Here is a 24,196-nt window from a genome sequence, read left to right on the forward strand (position 1 = left end):
AATTTTGACGAAATTGCATCAACTCATAACAAAGTGCAGATGCATAATGGTCTGGATTTCAACATTGATGGGTAATTTTTAACCTGTTGAAGGATTGCCGAGGAGTCCATGCAGATTAATTATTGAGATTTTTATTTTGGCAGAAGAGTAATATTGCTTTACAAGATGAGATGAATCTTAATCTTTTAATGTAAAGAATTGATAATGTCGCTGCTGGATATAGTGGTTGGTCAAATGTCTATACCTGGGGCAGAATCCATATACTTTTCAGCAGAATCCTGGCTCAGTCTTTATAACATAACCTAAAAAAGTAATGCCATTACTTGGGCCTACTATTTTGAATTACAAAGGAGAAATAAATATGAAATATTCAGGTCATATTTGGTATTGAAAATGACATTTAGTTTGTTAATACTTGGGACTGTACAATATATTCAATATTTCTTTTCATAGGAAATGCTGGAATTACATTTATATTTATAATATTTTTTCTGAAAATTATTTGGTCTCCTTATCTGCCTACCAATATTTAATATTCTGTGTTTTTTTAGGAAACAGATACTGTGATAATAACTTTTATTTGCATTATTATGTAGAAAATGCACTTTCACTTATGTAGCACCTTTCATGTCCACTTTGCAACCAATGCAGTACTTTTGAAGCGTCATTATTGAAATGTTAATAAAAGCAGCAATTTGCACTCAATTATCTCCCACAATTAGCAACATGATAATGACCTGATCATCTCCTTTTCTGATGTTGGTTGAGGCTCTGCTATTAACCCCCAATCCGGAGGGCGGCTGCACCCCCACCCTGCACCACATGCCAGCACCCATACCGGCTGCCATGGCCAGGTGCCCTGGCCACTGAGGCCACCAGCTACCCACCCTCTGGGCTACATGCACGGGAGCGAGGGAAGACAGGAGGGGGACCCACCAGACTTGCGGCCCTTCTCCATGATAAAGAAGAAGGACCTGGATTTGGTTGGTGGCCCGGAGCAAAGGGAGGTTGCCGTGGTGGAGTTTGGTCACGGGCGAGGAAGTGAGACCCTGCTGAGTGGCGGTTTCCCATGGCACATGTGTCAGGCCGGCACCGCATGGATGGCGCCCGGGTGGAGGCATTGGGGATGACAGTTTTGTGTCTAGATCAGCATGACCAAGGGCCTGGGGCAATGTGTGCAGGGGCTGGTCAAGGCCCAGGGCAGGGCTTCCTCCTCACAGGCAACCATGTGCCAGAGCCAATTGGAAATCGCAGCGGCGCTCCTGAGCGTGGCCCAGTCGCAGTAGGCCATGGCTGGGAACATCGGCGGCATTGCCCAAGTGCTGGCTGACATGCTGCAGATACAGAGGGAGGAGGCCCAGTCCCAGTGGAAGATGGCGCAGTCACTGGCTGATGTGACATAAACCCAGAAGGTGGTGGCACAGTCGCAATATGATGTGGCGCAGTCCCAGACGGAGATAGCCCACTCCCTGTGCTCCATGGCCGCGAGCATGCAGACCTTGATCAAAATCAGAGCAGGCCTCCAGGACTGGTGGCGTGGGAGCTTCAGGGGTTAGCTCCACTCACACCCCCTTCCTATGGAGTATCCCATGGGCCATTGGGCACCTCAAGGAAGAGCGAGGTGATGGGGCCATGCCGGTGTCTCCCGCAGGAACACCGCAGCACTCCAACTCCCCCCCCCCCCCCCCCCCCCCCCCCCCCACCGACCCCTGTCCCTGGCACATCTGGTGGCCAGTGGGCAGAGCAGCACGGCACCACGCCACCTGGGACACCCGAGCAGCGACCAGGCCCATCCAGGCCCGGGTGCTGCAGAAGACGAATGCCAACAGGGACCCACATTGCAGGGCAGGAATCACAGCAGGCCGCCTCCACTCCTGTGATCCCATCTGGGGAACCACCAAGACTTAGCATTAGGGCCTGTAAGGCCAGAAAGTTAGACACTAGTTATGTTGGCACGGGTCCAGGGCATATTTAGTTTTGGGGCTAGGGCACAGATCTGTATATATGTTGTCACATTAAACAACAGTTTACACTGTTACAACCTGTCTCGGTGCTCTGTCAGATGGGTGTGAGGGGTGACTGATGTGGCCTGGCCAGCTGGAGTGGGCGGGGGACAGGGGGACAATGGGTGGATGTTGTGGAAGGCCTGGGCTCCCCACACCAAACCCCCGACCCTTCCCACCACCGCCAACCCAGGGATTCGATGGGACCATGTGATGGAATGGCCAGCTCGCATGCACGGATCACCCAGGTGGATGGTGGACAGGAGTCAGATGTTCTAAAATGATGTGGAGCACCAGATCACAGAGCAGATTGTCATCATCCTCCATCCCATGGACCAGAGACGGTGTTACTGCCAATCCAGGGCCTACACCCTGTAGTGCGGCAGGTATTTATCACGGATGGAGTTGCACTACTATTCAGCCACTACCGCAGTGAATAACCCCTGTCATCCAGGATACAACCCCGTAGCTGGGGGGAGGGGGCGGGTGGTGTGGGGGGGGGGGGGGGGGGGGGGGGGGGGGCAGCTTGAACTTATCAGGAATCGTCGAGTGTGCCAGGATGAAGGCGTTGTGCACACTTCCCGGGTACGGGACGCAGACGTGAATGATGCGCAACTGACAGTCACATATCAGCTGGACTTTCATTTGAGTTGAACCCCTTTCGGTTGGTTTAGGGTGGCCTGTCATCTGCAGGTGCTCGTAGGGGCATCCTGTCGATGGCGGCAAACCCCGCTGCTAGGGCATCCTGGTGGGTTCGGTCCACATTGAAGTAGATGTATTGAGACGCCTGGGCATTTAGGGCCTCCATGACGGCAGGGATGCACCTGCGCACTGAGGTCTCTGAGATCCCAGAGAGATCCCCACTTGCTTTGAAGGACCCATTCGCATAAAGGTTCAGGGCAACTGTCACCTTGACGGCCACTGGGAGCAGGTGGCTTCCCCCATACCTCCCGTGGTGCCAGGTGTGCCATGATCTGGTAGATATGTTGCACTGACTCCCTGCTCAGCCAGCATGCCCGATCTGGCAGGTCCTCGAATGACAGGCGATGCCGGTACACATAAGGCCTCATTGGGCAGCTGGCTCTCCATCCTGGGAGGCTGCCTCCTGTTCCTCTGCTGCCCGCTCCACTGCTGCAGCTTCCTCTTCCCCGAGCGGCTCCAGCTTGTACAGCCGCAGGGCATCCTCCAGGGCTGTGGCTACCAGCAGGAAGGCCACCATTGCTGGCTAAATTCCAATATCCATTGTCTGCATGGGGTGAAAAACTGACCTGTTAGCACGTTCCAATCAGTTCCAATGGGCTACATGATGGCCTTACATGTCCCCCCCCCCCCCCCCCCCACCTCTGCACCCCTGTTCCCGTCGGTGGCCGGCACCATGGGGGCCTCTGGCCCTGGTGGCCAGTCTTGCTGTCAAGGGCACTGTTGGCTGGAACTGCTCTTGCGAGTGGTATGCTCCGGGGGCCCCCGCCCAGCACCCTTGTTGGGGTTACTGTGGGCATTGCCCTGGGTGGCAGACAGGTGGTGTGTGTATGGCGGAGGGTTGGATGCGGGAGTGGGGGCACCCACACGACCAGTATCACTCTGCAGAACGAGGGGCCAAGGTGGGTGATCAGTAGGGTGTGCAGTAAGATGGCTGCCTTGCAGGTCACAGCAATGGTGGTTCGTGACCAGACTCTGCCCCAGTCCCGTGAGGGGTCACCTCGGCCACTCAAACTGTTTCCACATCACCCCCCCCCCCCCCCCCCCCCCCCCACCCCCCCACCCCTGGCACACCCCCCTGCCACCCCAGCCAGCCGGGCCAGTGTCCGGCCCAGCAGCTCTGTGTCCCACCTCCTCTATCTCTTTCATCAGTCATGACGTCGGTTTCAAGATTTTTAAAAGTACAAGTGAACCGTGGGAACTCGGCCGATCGGAGGCGGAGAATTGTGGAGGTCCCGGAGAATACCGGGTCAGGCCCGCTAATAATATGCAAATGGTGTTTACTGTACATGTGTTCTGGACCGCATTGAAGCTGCTGTCGAGGTGATGGAGAATTGCGATTTGGTGTCAAATCAGCGTCCGTCGCGATTTTGGCGACAGAACCTATTCTCCACCCAATTGTGTTTTGCGATTTCGCTGTCAGCCAATGGAGACTTTTGCTCAGCACCTCTGACCATTCAACACTCCTTCAGTGCTGTGCTGGAGTGCCAGTCTTTGATTTTGTGCTTAATTTCTGGATGAAAACTTGAACAAGCTTTGGACTCTGAGTCAGTTGACATCTAATATTAATTATATAAATATATAAATACATTTATTATAATAGTTTTGCTTGAGCATTTATGAAATAAAATCAAAGCAATTGAATTTACATTTTTGAAGTACTTTATTTTTTTTTCCAATTCAGAATTCAAAGGTACTTCTAACGTAATTGCTTTTGAATTTCTTTTCAAATCGATGTTTTCACTGTTTCAGTCACAGTCACTTTAGACAAACAACAATTAAAAATCCACCCTATTTGGTCCTCCTCAAACTCAATTTCAGGTCCTTCACCTTATTTATTGAAAAAAAATGATGAAACGGCTAAACTGTCGTCATCCGTGACTCTGGACCCTTTTGGTTTGGTGGATTTTATCTCCAGGTACGGCGCGTTCAGTTTGCACTGACGCAAAAAAGGGTCCCACTGGTGGGCTGCGGAACAAACCCTTGCCACTATTCTTCCAACTATGAGAAGCTATTATATCACCAAGGCGGTTGTCTAACTCAGTTGGCTGGACGGATGGTTTGTGATGCGGAGGGCACGGTGGTACAATGGTTAGCACTGTGGCCTCACAGCTCCAGGGTCCCGGGCTCAGTTCCGATCTCGGGTGACTGTCTGTGTGGAGTTTGCACTTTCTCCCCGTGTCTGCATGGGTTACCTCAGGGTGCTCAGGTTTCCTCCCACTGTCCAAAGATGTGCAGGTGGATTGGCCATGCTAAATTGCCCTTAGTGCCCAAAAAGGTTCGGTGGATTTACTAGATTACAGTGATAGGGTGGAGGTGTGGGCTGTAGGTGCTCTTTTCAAGGGCCATGGCAGACTTGATGGGCCCAATGGCCTCCTTCTGCACTGTAAATTCTATGAATGTCAACAGCACGGGTTCAATTCCCATACCGGCTGAGGTTATTCATGAACCTCAACCTTGCCTGAGGTATGGCGACCCTCAGGTTAAATCCCCCCCAGTCAGCTCTCAAAGGGGAAAGCAGCCTATTGTCCTCTGGGCGACAGTCATATTTGCATTTCAGCAAAACGCCAAAGGGACAATGCTGTAACTACCTTCAACTATTGACGCTGCACATTTCTAAACTGGGGAAAATTGGGTTCGCAGAGGAGGAGCTATGGTGGAGGAATCTAAACATAGCATTAGGTTAAATTGGGCTGTGCATGAAACAGAATGACTCGTACTGAACAGTGGAGCACGCTTCTATTTCTTGTGTCCTCTGAAGTGAGTGGGAGGTTGTAACTTATTTATTTTTAGATACGGAATGGAAAGGTTATCACATTCTTCAAAAGGTTAAACTTGTATTCTTCAGGGTCTGTCATGCGACAGGGTCAGTGTGCTTTCAGTTACTGTCAGACATTCTGTCAGAGGCGCCCAGGTGGGTCGCGCTATTCCAAATTGCTAAAACCGAGGGGGAGAAAAAGGCTCCAGCTTTCTGGAAACATCAAAGCAACTTCAGCATTTTACATAATCTCCACGTGAAGAAACGTTTATTTCTTTGTTAAAAATCTGATCAATTGCTTGAAGGCTGTTTTCCAAAGGATTTACTCACCCACAGTAATTAACCAACATGGCAGCATTTAAAAAAACTCGGATGTCAACGTTTGCATGTCCGTTAGGGCAGAATTGATCTGTTCTCATTCTAAACTGTAATCTCTCAGTCATTTAACAGCACAACATGGTCTGCAAGTCATTGATAGCCGGCATTATTATGTACCCATTTACACATTTGGGTGCTGATTATTTCTAACACCCTGCTGTTTGCCAGGTTGTTATTCCTCACATAATACCTTCAAAAGCAAAGTTCAGTCAATTATAATCCTGCGTATTATGAAAAACATTGGAAATGGCACACGGCCATTTCTTCAAAAACCTGTTGAGAGCTGAGTGAGGGGAAAATCGGATTATTCATGAAAGAAAAGCATCAAGCCACTTGTGAGTATACTGATGAGAATGGTGCAAATAGAACAAAACTTTACAAAATCATTTTTCCTCATACTCTTAAGAAGATATTGAACATTTTTTTCCAGGCTGTCGACTCGGAATATCGAATGGCTTGCAGCTGCAGAGCATTGAATAGGTTGTGCACTGTGATAAGCAGATTGACCTTTACATTGGGCCTGGTGCTAATGTACCATCGTAAACCAGAGTAGGCCTCATTCTCCACTGTTTGGCCACAAATGACATTGTGTAGGACTGCCCCAGTGGGTGTGTTCCCTGCGAGAGGAGGGGGTTAGCACATAGAATAGGTGAGCACCCATCCCGCCACCTTCCTGCCCATTACCAGCTCACCCCCATAATATGAGGGGGTGGGTGGATGCAGAAATTGGCAACCCACTTGGCTTATTTAAATGAATAATTAAGGGTCAACCAGGCTTTTGATCAAGTCAATTGACTGTGATAATACACTCCCCACACCATAAAATATTTAGCGTGGGCAACAGGGTGGGAGCAGGAAGCCTGATTTTTGAAAGTTAATGTTTAATGTGGGGCGATGGGGCTGTGCCTTGGGGACTGCCCTTTGCCAATCGTGGGACCCTTTAAGTCACAAAAATCATCATTCCTACCCGCCTCCTCCCTTAAACTTACCCGTCTAACCCTCCACAGCCCTCTCCCTACCAATCCAAATCCTCCCGGCCCAAGAACTCAGACTTACCTGCCTCTTGATCCATGGCCCTTGATCTTCTTTTCCTTTACACGATTTCCTGATGGCGTGAGATGCAAACATAAAGTCAGCGGCGTCATTGTTTTTCTAAGCCTCATGTTAGCCTCTGGCAGTATTTTAATTGCAATATGTTTGCATGCCATGAATACTCATGAGTGTGAAGTTTAAAAAATTACATCCCAGATAAAATCAGTGACGCACGAGAATCTTGTGCCACCTGGTTCACGTTTGCTTCGAGGTGGCCTGCACCAGTTGGCTTTTTACAGTTGTGGGTATGGTCAGCTGTTTTCTTTGTTTTACTCCGCAGCACAAGGGGAGGGAAGCAAAAGAATGGCAGCTTGCGTTGAGGCTCAGGACCGGCAAGGGTGAGTCAGTGGTGGTAAGGTGGGGGAGATGTGCATTGGGGTCGGGACGAAGGATTTGGGGATGGCAGAGGGCGGGGTCGGGGGACTTGGAGGAATGAACTGGGAGAGCCTGACATACTCTGTGTGTGGCAGGGGTGGGGCGGGGGGGGGGGGGGGGGGGGGGGGGGGGGGGGGAGGGGGGGGAGGGGGTCACCCAGGCAAGGTAAGAAAATGAGGAGCTGAAATGTGTTGACTGGCAGAACCCTTATTGGGTTTTGAGTTCACCTACAGCATTTCAATTCTCCTCATTGAAAGTGCCCTCGAACAACGTCCTTTACAATGAAGAAAAGGGAAGGCCAGCTGAGCTTGCAAGTTCGACCATGTTCCGCGGAGTGGCAAGTACAACAGAGGACATTAGCATGAACATTCAATAACAAATGAACAAAAAAGCACAGCACCGTTTCCTCTCACAATGAAGGAAAAGTCCCTAAAACTCCAGCAGCCATCAATACGTGCCAGCCACGAGGTGTGGAAGTACATTTAGCTCTCTGGCCTAGCTGGTCTCAACAAATAATGATATTGCACATCCAAATAAAGTGAAACCAGTGTAATGTGAAATATTTACAAGTGAAATTTAATTTTGAAAATCATCCTCTGGAAAAAAATACTTTGTGCTCTCACATCCTATGCAAATGGTGGCATAGTTGGGCAGGAAAGGTTTAGCCATGATGAAGAGCCTCTCTGTTTGACCAAAAGGCTCTTTTACAGCCCGGTCATAGTTAAAGCGTTGTCAGCAGGTTTCACCGCTGAAAAGATTGCCTTGCACCCTTACAGTGAGTTCATACGACCAGTACAGAATCTGTGAAAAGCTGAGAGAAATTAACTTAAACCTCAAGCTATGTGCTTAAAGGTTTCCAAAGGCAGATGACTGTGGTCAGAGCCTATAATCTGAAAGGGTAAAGCACGGATTTTAGATTGTTTCTTCTCAATTCTCCCTGGCTTTATTTCCCAGACTTGTTCCAGAATGTTCCTTAGGATTGCCCTTTGGTAGTATTGATGTAACACTCTCAATGCGCCAACTGTGTTGGTGCCCAATATAGATCTGTTTAGTCCCTCAAGATTTGTGTACAGCTACAGTCTAAGAGTTTACGATGACCAAGAGTGCTTTGAAAACCCCTTTTTAAGCGCACAAAGCTAATCTGCTTGCTGCAACTTAAATCTGTAGTTCCCTCACACACACTCGGTTAAATCTCCAACATTTCATTTGTGCCTTATCATCGCCACAATGTTATCCTGTTAACAATGCCTCTGATTCACAGTTTCGCCACACATAAGCCATTCAGTTCCACAATTTCTTAATTGTGTGCATCTGTAATCATTCCATTACCTGGGGTGGAATTGAACGCTTTCCCCGGTGCCAGATTTAGAGGCAGATATAGTGGAGACCCTGCTGCCTCCCCGTGTGTGTCTGCTTAAGTCCTGAGCAGAACAGCTCATGGATGAACCCTGAAGTGGTCTGCAACTTTGTGCAGGACATTGACTGCTGGGTGGCTCAATATGGCTTTGAATGTTCCAGCATCGGCTGCTGTGGAGATAAATTGAGATTTAAGAATGAGTTATCACAGTTAAATAAGAAACGTAAACAAATAACTGTTGTCAGTGCTGGAGAAAGAACGCTACAAGATGTGCTGAGACAAGGCCTCACTGAGGAGCAGAAGAGTCAGTTTTGTGAAATTTTTAAGTCCTTGAAGACCCGTTGTGAGTGCTCCATCAATTTTATTCATGAACGCTATGTGTTCAACAACATGGGTCAAGAAGAGGAAGAGTCTATTCATCAGCATGTGATTGTATTCAGATGTCGAGCTGAATGTTGTGAGTTTGAGCAACTAAAGGATGATCTGATCAACAATAGGATTATCCTAGAGACAAGTTGTCTATGAGAGGCACCATGAGGACATCTGCTGAAAGAAGAGAAACTTGCTCGAAAGAAAAGTATTGGGTACAGTTTTGAGCCCACACTAGCCATCAGTGCGAAATGAGGCATGGGGCTCAAAATTCGGAGGAAATTGAGAAACGTGATTCTTTCCAGCGTGACTGGGGGTTTGCGATTTTCAACTTCCTCTCACTGGGGTGTCCAGTAATGGACAGCACCCGCCGGTGGCAGCCTCCTACCCACCCCGCGGAACAGGGTGCGTCGCCTCTCCTCCACGGCAACCAACAGTGTCTCCAGCTCAGCGTCAGCGAATCTCGGTGCCTTTCTTCGGGGTGGCATCTTCTTGACTGGAATAAGTGTGCGTGGGGTGGAATGCTTACATGAGGCTGCAGCTCTCAAATGCCAGTCCCAACCCTGGTGAATCGCATGCCAGCGTTCGTTGGCGTGCACTAGTTCCACCTGCTGACGGTGCTAGCCCATTAGGAAGTCCTGAATCGCTCCGGGACCAGCGCCGCTTTCGGGGTTGTATAACACTCAAGATTCAGTCCAGCCGTCAGCACTTAGTCTCTGAAACAGAGAATTCTGCCCAGAAGTTCTTTTCAGCAGAGGAAGCTGCACTCCATGGCGAGATTGGTTCCTCAGTGATTGGGCCACTATTTTGAACTGGTGCCCTGATCTCTAAGTGATCTTGAGGTGTCCCTCGCATGCACGGGCAATGTCACCAGACGTAAACATGGGCATTACCCCGTCCCCCGCAAGTGAGGACACACCGCTGAGGGCCCCTCCCCTTGTCAGCCCCCCCCCCCACCATCCTTTCAGCTCTCCCCTCCTTTCAGGATCCCCTTCACGCATCCTGACTTTTATTAGGCCCCTTCAAACCCGCTCTTCACTCCCCCACCCTTCTTTCGCTTCCCGTCCCTGCTTTCATGGGCATGGCCCTGTCCGGCGCCTTGGTGAGGTTTCCCAGGCATGGCCATTAGATTCCAGGAGCACAGACAATCCGACGCATGCATAGCTAAATGAGCCTAATGGCTCATTTAAATATGCTGATCTGGATCTTGCCCAGTTAGGGCCTTATCCCAAAAATCCTTATCCCAACAGCATGGTAGCGCAAGTGGGCAGCACAGTAGCACAAGTGGCTAGCACTGTGGTTTCACAGCTCCAGGGTCCCAGGTTTGATTCCCCACTGGGTCACTGTCTGTACAGAGTCTGCACGTTCTCCCCATGTCTGTGTGGGTTTCCTCCGGGTGCTCCGGTTTCCTCCCACAGCCCAAAGACGTGCAGGTTAGGAGGATTGGCCATGATAAATTGCCCTTAGTAACCAAAAAGGTTAGGAGGGGTTATTGGGTTGCGGGGATGGGGTGGAAGTGAGGGCTGAAGTGTGTTGGTACAAATTTGATGGGCTGAATGGCTTGCTTCTGCACTGTATGTTCTATGTTCTAACACCAAGTCGCGCATGTCGGGTCCACTGAATCATGCCAATTGTGTTCAGCTTAGTAAGATTTTGTGAGTAATTAGAGGAGCCAGGAGCTGACGCAGTCAGGTGTTGATATTTTCAGTTAGTTTCTGGCTGGAAGATGAGCTGAGAATCTTTCTTAAGAATGCAGCCAGAGATTCTGCATTATTCTGACAGGGTGTCAGGCCTCTTTCTTTCAAACAGTCTCCAAAGATCTCTCTTTCCCAAAGTGGAGAGTCCAAGACATCTCTTTGCAGCAAGTATTCCTGAGTCTGCGAACTGTATGTAAAAGTGGAGTGTGACCTGAAATGATTTTGTTGTTTGAGTGGGAATAAAGATAGCAGTTAAGGGTTATTGTGTCACTGTATTGATTAGCATTGTTTAAGGAGAAATTGTAAGTTATTTTCTTGTGTGGCGTTAAAGATATTTTAAGACTGTGTCAGTAATAAAGTTTGTTTTAATGTAAAATTTCCCTTTTTTGTGTCTGCTGGAGCGAGATATCCTTTTCTCATAGTCTTACAGATATAAAATAAAATAGTGGGGGTTCTGTCTGATATCCTAGCCACTGTTGGAGTCTGGTCCGAAATCATAATGTATACCAAACAATTAGTGATGACAACGTCATTGCTGTGGTACTATGATGTTAATGGTGATGTCACCCTGCAGTTTGAAAGCCAACAATACAAGACTTGGAGCAACTTTCATGCAGAAAGGACAGATAGTTGTGATTGGATCCAGAGAATTAATGCAAATGAACAGCATTGAGCAGATTGAGAAAGCATGCCATGGCCTTTGCTTGTGAACATTTTAATGTTGGTGGGAGAGAAAGTGGTGGGCAGGGACTGATCGCACGCCCACCTTTCTCACATTTTCTCAGAAACGTCTATATAGGTTATTTAGTCTTCAGAGTTATCATTTGCCTGTGAAGAACAAACAACGGAAGCAGATATACATCATTGACACACTGTCAAGAGTCACACTCCCTTTGAAGGAAGTTGATGACACTAGTACAGAGAGTGAAGCCTCCCAGACTGAAGAAGAAGCAACAGCATGACTTGCCTTGGAGGTCACAACCCAGTCGAAGCATTGAATCTGACAGACAAGCATCTTGCTCAGATCAGGAAACAAAATTCAACTCTCCAAGTGCTGCAGGAGGTAATGATGAAAGGATGCCCTGAAGCCATCAAGGATATATGAAATGAAAAAGAAAATGAAAATTGCTTATTGTCACGAGTAGGCTTCAATGAAGTTACTGTGAAAAGCCCCTAGTCGCCACATTTTGCCGCCTGTTTGGGGAGGCTGGTACGGTATATCTGTTGCTGTAAGAAATTATTGGGAAAATGGAGATGAAGTGGCTGCTCAAGATGTCATCGTGTTCAATGGAATTACCCTTAAAGAGATGAGAAAAGAGATGGTGAACACATTCATGCAAGCCATCAAAGAATTGAGCCTAGTCTGGGGAAGGCAAGAGAACTGGCCAAACATGAACACTGAGCTCATAATTTAAAAGACGATTCCAAGAGTTTTTTTTCTATATATAAATGGTAAGACAGAGGCAAGAATGAACATCGGACCACTGGAAAATCAGGCTGGAGAAGTAGCAATGGGGAACAAAGCAATGGCACAGGAACTGAATAGATGCTTTTCATCAGTCTTCAAGGTGGAAGACACCAGTGGCACACCAGAATTTCAAGAGTGTCAGGGGGCAGAGGTGAGTGTAGTTGCCATCACTAAGGAGAAGGTTCTGGGGAAGTTAAAGGTTTGAAGGTGAATAAATTACCCGGACAGAATGGACTATATCCCAGGGTTCTGAGGCGATTGTGGAGGCATTGGTGTTAATCGTTCAGGAATCACTAGAGTCGGAGAGGTTCCCCGAGGATTGGAAAATGGCTAATGTAACACCCCTGTTTAAGAAGGGAGGAAGGCAGGAGACAAGAAACTTTAGGCCGGATAGCCTGACTTCGGCTGTTGGTAAAATTTTGAAGTCCATTAGTAAGGATGTGTTTGCAGAGTACTTGGAAGTGTATGATAAAATAGGACTGAGTCAGCAAGGCTTCGTCAATGTGAGGTCATGGCTGACAAAGCTGTTGGAATTATTTGATGAGGTAACACAAAGGAGCGAAAATGGACATGATCTGTTTGGTTTCCAGAAGGCTGCTAATTAAGAGCCCATGGTGTTAGGGGCAAGGTTCTGGTATGGATAGAGGATGGCTGATTGGTAGAAGACGGAGAGTGGGGAAAGGGTGTCTTTCAGGATGGCAGCCTGTGACTGGTGGTGTTCTGCTGGTGTCAGTGATGGAACCACAACTATTCACAATTCACAGTAACAATCTGGAAGAAGGATCTGAGGGCATTGTTGCTTCGTTTGCAGATGATGCCAAGATATGTAAAAGGACAGGTAGTATTGAGGAGTAAGGAGGCTGCAGAAAGACTTGGAGAGGCTGGGAAAGTGGGCAAAGAAGTGGCAGATGGAATACAATGTGGAAAAGTGTGAGCCTATGGCTGGAAGAATAGAGGCACAGACTATTTTCCAAATGGGGAACGTCTTTGGAAATCTGAAGTCAAAGGGACTTAGGAATCATAGTTCAGGATTCACTTAAGGTTAACGTGCAAGTTCAGTCGGCAGTTAGGAAGGCAAATGCAATGATAGCATTCATTTTGAGAGGGCCAGGATACAAGAGAAGGGATTTACTGCCAAGGTTGTATAAGGCTCTGGTCAGGCCCCATTTGGAATATTTTGAGCAGTTGTGGACCCCATATCTAAGGAAGGATGTGTTGTCTTTGGAAAGTGTCCAGAGGAGGTTCACAAGAGTGATCCCGGGAATGAACGGCTTTTCATATGAGGAGCAGTTAAAAGCTCTGGGTCTGTACTCGATGGAGTTTAGAAAGATGAGCGGGGATCTCACTAAACTTACAGAATACTGAGAGGCCTAGAGAGTGGACGTGGAGAAGATGCTTCCACTAAAGAAGAAACTAGAACCTGAGGGCACAGTCTCAGGTTGAAGGGGCAATCCTTTTAAACTGAGAGGAGAGCGAATTTCTTCAGCTGGAGGGTGGTGAAGCTGTGGAACTCTTTGCCGCAGAAGGCTATGGAGGCCAAGTCACCCAGTGTCTTTAAGATAGAGACATATCGATTCTTGATTCATAAGGGGATCAGTGGTTGTGGGGAGAAGGATGGAGACTGGAGATGAGAAACATATCAGCCATGATGGAATGGCGGAGTAGACTCGATGGGCCGAATGGCCAAACTCTGATCCTATATCAAATTGTCTTATGTTCTTCTGGAGATGAAGAGTCACATCAATCAGGACAGTTCTTGCAATGACTATTAAGTTCAAGAACTGCGCATGATTCGTGCCATCCCAGAAAGGTCTCAACAGACTTTTGATCACGTGTGATGATTTTCTTTACAGACTATGGGTGCGATTTTCCCAATGCGTTACACCCGGCACTGATCCTGCATGCCAGGTGCATCGTGGGAGAGGCCCAAGTCAGGCTTCGCCAGGACCCCTCTTTTCAGGCCACCCTACCCTTTTTTTGGGCTCCCCCCCCCTTTTAGTCCCCAACCTTCACTCTCCCCAACATCTATTAGGCCCCAAGCCTCTACATACCAGCCCTTCACATGGGAATTTCATGGGTACCAGGCTGGCAATGCCAGGGTGCCCAGGTGCCCGGTTGGCACGGCCAAGTTCCAGGGCCGGAGTGGGGTCATGCCCACGAAAGGGGATAAAAAAGGAAATATGAGGGGCAGCAAGGTGGCGCAGTGGATAGCACTGCTGCTTCACGGCGCCGAGGTCCCAGGTTCGATCCTGGCTCTGGGTCACTGTCCGTGCATTTTCCCCATGTTTGCGTGGGTTTCATCCCCACAACCCAAAGATGTGCAGGGTAGATGGATTGGCCATGATAAATTGCCCCTTAATTGGAAAAAATGAATTGGACACTCTAAATTGAAAAGGAAAAAGAGGGAAATGGAGGGTTGGGGGGGGGGGGGGAATGAAGGGGCAATATAAAGAGATTCATAAATGTTGGGGGAGTGAAGAGGGGTCCTGAAAGGGGGCAGCACTGAAAAGGGGGTTTGGAGAGGGCCTGAAAGGAGGGACACTCAGTTGGGAGGGGAGGGTAATACCCATGTCTGCAGGGTTGGCATTGTCCAAGGGTGGGGTGTGTGGAGGACCCTCAAGCTCACTTGGAGATCAGGGCAGCCTTTCAAAAGGGTGGCCTGATCCCTGAGGAGCCGATTTTGCCGGCGACTTCCGATCCCCAATGCTGCAAAGCTTTTCAAGACTGGGGAGAAACTACACAAGGTCCCAAAAAATGACTCAGTATGGATGAGTCCAAGTCTGGATCTCACCCAAAAAGCCAATCAGAAACATCCTGCCAAACTCGTCCAAAATGATACTTCGTCATTTTTTGGGTGAGTTGTGCCCATGTGGATAATTTGCAGCCGCAAATTACACTGCCTGCAATTTGATTTTTCTTCTTATCAAAAGGGGATGTTTGAAGAAATGCCCGAGGAAAATCTCCTTACCACAACAAAAAGTTAGAATTTGGGAAGTGTTATGATCCTAGTTAAGGTTATGCCAAGTTGGGAAGATCCCAGAATGGAACCCAAACTCAAAAGACCATAACCTTTACCTTTTTTGATAAAAGGTGAAGGAACAGAGTCACGAGAAAAAGACATTGAGCAAACTTGAAAAAATTAGATTATTTTCCAACAGCCCATTACTCCCCCCCCCCCCCACCCTCAGTTTGACACATACACACCAATTTTAGGATTAACTGGATTACAAATTACATTTTAAGATACAATGGTCCCATTTACAAAAAGCCCCTTTCAAGCACACCGAGTGGCTGTGGTCAAATACCCACACTTCGCTCTGACCCCAAGTTAGTGTCAGTGGTTTTCTCCTCAGAATCCCACCAGGTGATTGACACATGAGAGTTTCTAAACTCCACCCTGAAAAATCTGCTTTAAAATCGTCTCTCATAATAATCATGCTTTCACTCAGCAGTTTGAATTCCTAAATCCAGTCAATGTATTCCAAATGACACTATTAAACAAAGCTTCTGCTCCACATTTAACATGATTTTACATCAGCCCTTTTAGGATGTCTTTGTCTTGATTGCTCTGCAAAGCGTTCACAATTGCTTTTTTTCTCAATTCCAAGACTGTATTAACATGGCTTCAAATGTTTACCTCCGAAGTCTGATGACCCTCTGTTTACTTAACCTTAAATGTTCTTTATGTCCCAATTTCTTGATTATCTGGATTGTATCTTGACTCTTCGGAGGCTTACATATTTGGAACTCTTTTGTCCTGTCCAACTTCTCCTGGCAGAGTTGAGAGCTGTTCACTCCCTAGTGTCCTGTCTCCAACTGCTCTGGCGTCTAGTTAAAACTAAGACCAATGGGAAGTTCTTCCCTCTAGAAAGTGACTTCCTGTAGCTAAACAACGGCTTCCTTTGACTATTTTTTCTTCATGCCATAGCCCTGTCTAAGCACAATAGAGACACTGGTGGAACTGAACCAACCCTCACACATACAAATACCTTTGTTCAGCATGAATCTAACTACAGGTCTTACACTTCCAGCCGTAGAAACATTAAATTAAACACACTTAAATCTATAACTTATTTATTATGCTTGTGAAAGAAAATATAATTATCTTAAAACTACCTTTGTTTTCCTAAACCCTCCCCTTTGAAAGAGAGAAATCTTGATAATCATAAGGATATGTTTACATTGGTTCTCCCCATTCTCCCCGAGTCACACTGTGTCTGCGTGGGTTTCCTCCGGGTGCTCCAGTTGCCTCCCACAGTCCAAAGATGTGTGGGTTAGGTGGATCGGACATGCTAAATTGCCCTTAGTGTCCAAAAAGTGTTAAGTGGGGGTTACTGGGTTACGGAGATGGGGTAGATATGTGAGCTTCAGTGGGGCGCTCTTTGTAAGAGCCGTTGCAGACTCAATGGGCTGAATGGCCTCCTTCTGCACTGTAAATTCTATGGTGTTCCATCCACTTTATACAAAATTAACATTACAAATATTTAACCACATAACCTATTACATCATACAAGTACAGTTTTCTTAATTTATAATTACACATGTACTATTATATAATTTCAATGATTCAACCAAAACAAAGACAATGGGGTGAATTCTCCGTCAGCGCAATCCTCTGTTCTGCTGGCAGCGCAACCCTGCCTGTGAGTTTCCCCAGAAACGTGAAATCCCATTGGCCGGCAGCGGGAACGGAGAATCCCGCTGCCGGCAACGGTGCACTGCCAAGGAAAACTCAGCTGGGGAGGTGGCGAACTCACCCCAATAACTTTAACAGCATCATCAGAATCTATACATGGTAACATTATCCAGTCTTGTGTTTCTTTTCCTTCTGATTTCCAATTTTCAACTCAGAAAAGAATGTTTCATTCAAGTCTCCAGAGCAATTGTCCTTTTCGTCGCTGTTCGGCACAGTTCCATGCTCAAGCCTTCTTTCCAGATTCACAGGTTGGAAATTTGCATCTCAATTTAACACAACCAAACTGACATTTTTGTGCATCAACATTTAATTTATTCTCTCGCCAAAATCTCTTTCAGCTGTTTCAAGAACGATGTCAAGATGCTTCTTATGTTCACACAAAATGATATTGTACTCTTGCTTTGTTCGTTTTTGAACTTTTCGTGATCTTGTTGTTTTCTTCAGTCCTATTTCCACTGAATTATTTGGTTTGAGTCACATCGATCACTTCCTCTCTCTGAAGTTTCATATTCTTTCTGACCCTTCAACTGTGTTGCAGAATTTATGAACTATCTCAGTCGAGCTCTCAGTAGAGTTTGAATGGTCTTTGGCAAACTGTTCACTTGCCTTTTCCCCATTACTACATCTTGTGTAGTATCACCGACAAATATTTTTATATCAGTGTCTCTGGTAATTGACTCAGAAAAATCACTTTGCAATTTCAGTCCTTCCGTTTAACGATTCATAATTTCCAATTTTGCAAGTACTTCAACTGTTTTCTTATTGTCCATTACTGACTTTGATACATCAGTAATGTAACTTGGATCAGTTCCTTGCTCAACTGTATCTGTATTCAACAATGAGTTTTTATTCACAGGAATAACTTTTGAATTGTGACACTTCATACCATCCACCTTCTCCTTTATTTTCTCCATTTTGCTTTGAAGTTCAAATACCTCAGGCGTGATTAACAGGCCTCGTCACACCTGATTTGGTGTTTGACGATGTTCACGACGTCTCGTGACATTCAACCATTCCTCCCGAGGCATCATGATCTGGATCTCGCCCAGATCAGCATATTTAAATGAGCCATTAGGTTCATTTAAATATTAATGCGCCAGATTCTCTGGGCTCCCAGAAACTAACGGCCTCCACAGCGAGGCTTCGACCGGGAACTGTTTCGTACTGGTCCACACAAACATGGACCAAGCATAACTGCAACTGGGGAGGGGTTTCCCAGGGCATTGGAGACCCCTGGGTGATCAGGAACAGGACAAGGTGGCACTCTCGCTCTCCCTCTGGCATCCGGATACCTTGACACTGCCATCCTGGCACCTGCTGTACTGGCAGGTGCACTGCCAGGATGCCAAGATGCCAGGGTGCCAAGGTGGCAGTGCCTTGCTGCTAGGGTGACAGCAACAAGTGTCAGGGAACGAAGGGGGCTATGTACATAAAGGGAGGGATGAGGAGGGGGGGTTTGTAGGGTGAGGGGATGAAGGTCTGGTATGTAGAGGCTTGGGGTCCAATAAATGTTGGGGACAGTGAAGGTTGGTGGTACTAAAAGGGGGAAGCCCAAAAGAGGGGTGGGGTGGCCTGAAAATAAATCCTCAGCGACCCCATAGCGGGGTGTCCTCACTTGAGGGCAGTGGGTGAGTAATGCCCATGTGTGCGGGGTGACATTGGCCTTGGGTGGGGGGGGTGTGGGGGACTCTCAAGCTCACTCAGAGCTCGGGGCACCTTTTCAAAATGGTGGCCTGATCTCTGAGGAGCTGGTCTGGCGATGAGTTCAGAGCCTCATTGCTGAATTCCCCACCCAGGGGAAACCCACGCAGACCTGACGATTCAGTAAGGAGTGAAGAAAAACGCACAATATTTCCTCCTCCACAATAAGAGTACAGGGAAGTCGCTAACTGAGAGGGGATACCCTGGAGGAACATCCATAAGACAAATGGCCCTACGTTCACAATGGGCAGTCAGCGGCGTGCGCAGTTGCATAGCTGCCTTGCAGGCTGCGGCAATGGTGTTCCATGCCCGTTCACCCCCGACCCCACGGCCCACCTCCTGGCCACCACCACTAGTCCGTCAAGCCCAACCACAAGCCCCCCGGCTAGCGGTAGAACTGTCAGCAAACTACGACGGTATTGGACACGTTCCATAACCCTCTCTCTCCCTCAGCAGCCACAACACCGGTTTTACCATTTTTAAAAGCACAAGTGAAACGTGCCAATGGGAACATGGCCCATCGGAGACGGAGGCCCTGGTGAATACCGGGTCAGGCTCTCTAACGATACGAAAACGGTGTTGACTGTACGTGCATTCCGGAACCCATTGGTGCTTCTGTCGAGGCGACGGAGAATTGGGATTTGGCGTGAAATCGGAGCCCGCCGCAATTTCGGCGTCAGAACCAATTCTCCGCCCAATCGCCTTTCCCGATTTCGGCGTCGGCCGACGGGGAATCTTGCCTTCATAAGTGAAAAAGTCCAAACAATTGTGCTATTGGAAAGGAAAGAATCTGCGTAAATGTGCTCTAGGTCATGGTCAAGAACCTGCAGCACAAAACAAATGGAAATCAAAATAAGATGGCACAAATGTTTAATGGAAAGAGCATCCTACGAAACAAAAAGAATAATGTGCTTTTACTGCAAGGGAGGTTGATTGTATTTCATGCTTTTTGTTTCTTAGGGCCATGCCATGTAACAACATTTCCTATTCATAGCTTCAAAAGTGGAATGCATTTTGGATATACTTGTCTGAAACTGTTCTTTATTTGAAAATGGACACTGACAAGATAGTTAAGGTGGCTGTCAGGGACTAGGTGACTTGTACACTTTTTGCACAGACAAAACATGAACCCATGTCTGAAAATAGCTCTGGAAAGTTCTCCAGTGTAAATGGGTTTCTCAGGTACAAAATGACCAACCTTAGCAGCTCGGTGGATGAGATCTAACAAAGAATGCCTGTTGGAGCTGGGAAAATGGAATATCAAATATGGCCTCCCAATGAGCGAATCATAGCTGGTATTTAGATCGGGTATTAAACATTCACCCTGGCTGTAACTCACTATGTGGACGATGGATGTCACTGAAATTTGCCATCATGTGAACAAACCAGCTACAGGTATCTAATCTATTTTCCCAAGAATCGGGCAGAAACTGGGTAGTCTACAAATGACCCCCAAGGAGTTTCCTCTTCAAAAAGCCCCCATAAAGGTACTGACATCCCGGCAAGAAAAACTACAAGTGATTAACTTTGTGACCTGCTGAAGATGTATCTCTTTGAGGGAATCCTGCGATAAGCAGCAGGGTAGCATGGTGGTTAGCATAAATGCTTCACAGCTCCAGGGTCCCAGGTTCGATTCCCGGCTGGGTCACTGTCTGTGTGGAGTCTGCACGTCCTCCCCCTGTGTGCATGGGTTTCCTCCGGGTGCTCCGGTTTCCTCCCACAGTCCAAAGATGTGCGGGTTAGGTGGATTGGCCATGCTAAATTGCCCATAGTGTCCTAATAAAAGTAGGGTTAAGGGGGGGGGGGGGTTGTTGGGTTACGGGTATAGGGTGGATACGTGGGTTTGAGTAGGGTGATCATGGCTCGGCACAACATTGAGGGCCGAAGGGCCTGTTCTGTGCTGTACTGTTCTATGTTAAAGCTGACATGCAACATCAGCTATTGAATCCACCTAAACCACCCATTAGAACTGAGAACACCACCTCCAATCCAATGGGCCCACACTGATGGGTTTTTTCTACCACAAGCCAAACATGTGTTTCGGGAATCTTCGTTCCACTGTTTTTTGGTGCACCACCGCCGGCAGTGGGATTCTCCAGCCAGCCAATGGGATTTCCCATTGTGGGCCACCCAACGTCGTCGGGAAATGCACGTGGGTGTGCTGCCGGTACGACGGAGGATCCTGCCTGTGGAGAATCCCGCACTTTACCTATTCTTCTGTTTACAACTTGTAAAAGTGCACTCTTCCCTTGAACTGTGGGCGGGATTCTCTGATCCTGAGGCTAAGTGTTGACGCCGTCGTAAACGCCGACGCGTTTCTCGATGGCGTCAACATGGCCTCAGGAGCAGCAATTCTGCCCCCTACAGGGGGCCAGCATGGCACTGGAGCGACTCACGCCGTTCCAGCTGCCAATCCCAGGCATCAGATGTGTGCCACGGGTCTGCGCATGCGCAGTGAGACCGGCGCCAATTCGCGCATGCACAGTGGCTCCCTTCCCCGGGCCGGCCCCGACGCAACAGGGTGTAAGGCTACAGGGGCCGGCGCGGAACAAAAGAGGCCCCCAGCCCGAGAGGCCGGTCCACCGATCGGTAGGCCCTGATCGTGGGCCAGGCCACAGCGGAGGCCCCCCCCCGGGATCGAACCCCCCTCCCGCCCCACCAGGCCGCCCCCCGGTGCATCCACGCCGAGGTCCCGCTGGGTAAGAGCAGGTGTGGCCGGCGCCGGCGGGACTTGGCTTTTTTAGCATGTCCGTTTGAATTGCCAGGGGGAGCCCTGTAGAGCAGTCCCTGACTGGTGCTGCTCCGGCGCCAATGGCGCGATTCTCTGCTCTCCGGAGAATCAGCGGACCGACGTTGGGGCGGTGTGGCGCGATTCACGCCGGTCCCGGCAATTCTCCGGCCCAGCCCCGGGGTGAGAAGATCCAACCCTGTATCTTTCTTGAATACATTTCTGAGTGTATGGCAGAGTTTTAGACTTTCAGGGTGAATGCATGGATAAATAATTCTCTTTATTTATATCCCGAAAAGACTCAGGGGTTGAAGAACATGGGCAACTTCCTTTACAAAAAAAAATACAAACTGATTATGGACGGTAAGGGAAAAGGTACAATATTTACAATTCTCTCCCAACTCTCTGTGCAACATAATAAAAATAGTAAGAAAAACATAGGATAAGGGCCGTGGAACAAGTCAGTGAACAAGCTCATCAATTCAGAAACATACCATAGGACATAAAGTGCTAATAATTTCTGAAAGATAAACATGTTCAATGTAAAAGAGAAAAGTGTTGAAAAGGTGATCTCTGGAGTGTAAAACTGAAAATGTGTCAACTGTACTACAGATTGATGATATAGCAGTGAAGTTAATGGTCAATTCTGTGTGTGCGAGAAACATTATTGATGGCTGCAGTTTCAAGGAAATTGAGTGAAATGCTTGTTCAAAGCTGAGATACACAAAACCAGCAAATGATCAGGACATTCGGGAAGTTGTGAATCTTGTTGGGCTTACCAGAAGAAACAAATATGAATAAATGGTGAACCGCCTGATCTCGTTGTCCTGACTGTTTAACCCAAGAAGCAGAGATACAATGGGCTGCATTTTTAATGTGCCTGGCGGGTGCTTTTTTGATGAGTGGGGCATGTAAAATAATGCCCACCCCAACATCTTCCTGCCCACCTCGGCATCTTCCTGTATTAGCAATGCTTCTTTGCAGAAAAGTGGGCGGAAGTTTATAGATCTTTTCTACAAACAGCAATTGATGCTCCACATTGTTAATTTAAAACTTTGGTTGGCCAAAAGTATCAAGAGATATGCAGCAAAGGCCAAAATGTGGAGCTAGGTCAGAGGTCAGTGCCCACAAGTATAGACGATTCTCTGCAGAGTGAGCAGTAATACGTGTTTGCTCACCTGAGCTGAGAAGATAAGAGGTGCAACATCCCCACAGATGGGCTTGTCTGGCTTTAAAACACACTCTATCAAGCTTGGGCTCTTAAAAATGGGAATGTTTACCTTGGGCCTGATTTCACCATCACCACGACCGAACGCACTCATATTATGCACTGGTGGGTGAGCATCAAAATCGGCAGTGACCTCCATATTTAAATAGATACTCAAGAATCAATTGGGCTTGTTACCAAGCTAATTGACCCTGATAATACAGTGCCCATACCATTAAACAGTTGGTGTGAGTAGTCAGGTGGGAGTGGGTACCCAAATTTAAAAGCAAATTTTAAATGGCAGGAAGGAATTGGGGGTGTACTATTTTCAGGGACCACCTTTTGTGGATCAGGGTTGGGGCCTCTAAGATAGAACTCTCACTTTCTTCCTACCCACCTGCTGCAGTAAACACAGCACCCGAATCCCCAAAACCCTCTTTATACTGCCCAATCCACCCCAACACCCGCTCACTTACCCAGCTCCGGAATCCATTGGGCCTCCTTCATCTTCCTGGCTGCAGACCCAGCAGTGCCCACGGATGTGTTCTTGGCACTGTTGGACTTGCTGGGACCGTTGGGGCTGCCGGTCAATCACATTGTCCAGCGGCTCCAGAGGACAGGACTTCATCCCCAGCGCAGGACAGAAATCCCACTCGACTTGTGTTTGAGATCGGCCGCTGTGCAAAAGGGCTAGGCTGGGGGGTGGGGGGCAGGCTGGCTCCACATCAACTTTGTAGCAGGGGTGGCACGAACCATCCACCACCCAACCCCGTAACATTCCACCCAATGTTTTACACACTGATTCACAGAATCTAAGCATCAGCAGCATCATAGAATCATAGAGCACAGAAGTCCTCTCAGCCTGTCATGCCAATTCCAACTTTGCTTGAGCTATCCAATTAGCCGCAGGGCCTGATTCTTCCCCATTGCCCTTTAAGTGTTTTCCCTTCAAACGTTTATTTAATGTCTTTGTGAAAATTATATTGAATTTGTTTGTACCATTCTTTCAAGCGGAGGGTGGCGGAGTGTCTGGAACGAGCTGTCAGAGGCAGTAGTAGAGGCGGGTACGATTTTGTCTTTTAAAAAGCATTTAGACAATTATATGGGTAAGATAAGTATAGAAGGATATGGGCCAAATGCAGGCAATTGGGACTAGCTTAGTGGTAAAAACTGGGCGGCATGGACAAGTTGGGCCGAAGGGCCTGTTTTCATGCTGTAAACCTCTATGACTGTATGGCTCTTGCAGGCTGTGCATTTCAGATACCAATCCCTTACTCTGTAAAAGAATTGTTTCCTCATTTCAATTGCCAACCAATACCTTCTACCCCCAAGCCCAAGGATGTATTCGCAATGCTCCTTCACGGAAAAGTGGGCATAAGTTTGGAATTCTTTTCCGCAAACAGCAACTGATGCCCCAAATTATTCATTTAAAAACTGAGATTGGTGTATTTTGGTTGGTCAAAAGTATCAAGGGATGTGTGACAAAAGCAAAAATGTGGAGCTAGGTCAGAGGTCAGTCACTGTCTTATTCAGTGGTGGAATGGATCCAAAGAGCTGAGTGCCCTCCTCCTGTTTTCATGCTCCTATTCTCTGCAGGCACTGTATACTGTGCCCACACGTAGAGAACATTATCACCACAATGAGCAGTAATATGTGTTTGCTCACCTG

Source organism: Scyliorhinus canicula, chromosome 19, assembly GCF_902713615.1.
Source record: "Scyliorhinus canicula chromosome 19, sScyCan1.1, whole genome shotgun sequence".
Lineage (NCBI taxonomy): Eukaryota > Metazoa > Chordata > Chondrichthyes > Carcharhiniformes > Scyliorhinidae > Scyliorhinus > Scyliorhinus canicula.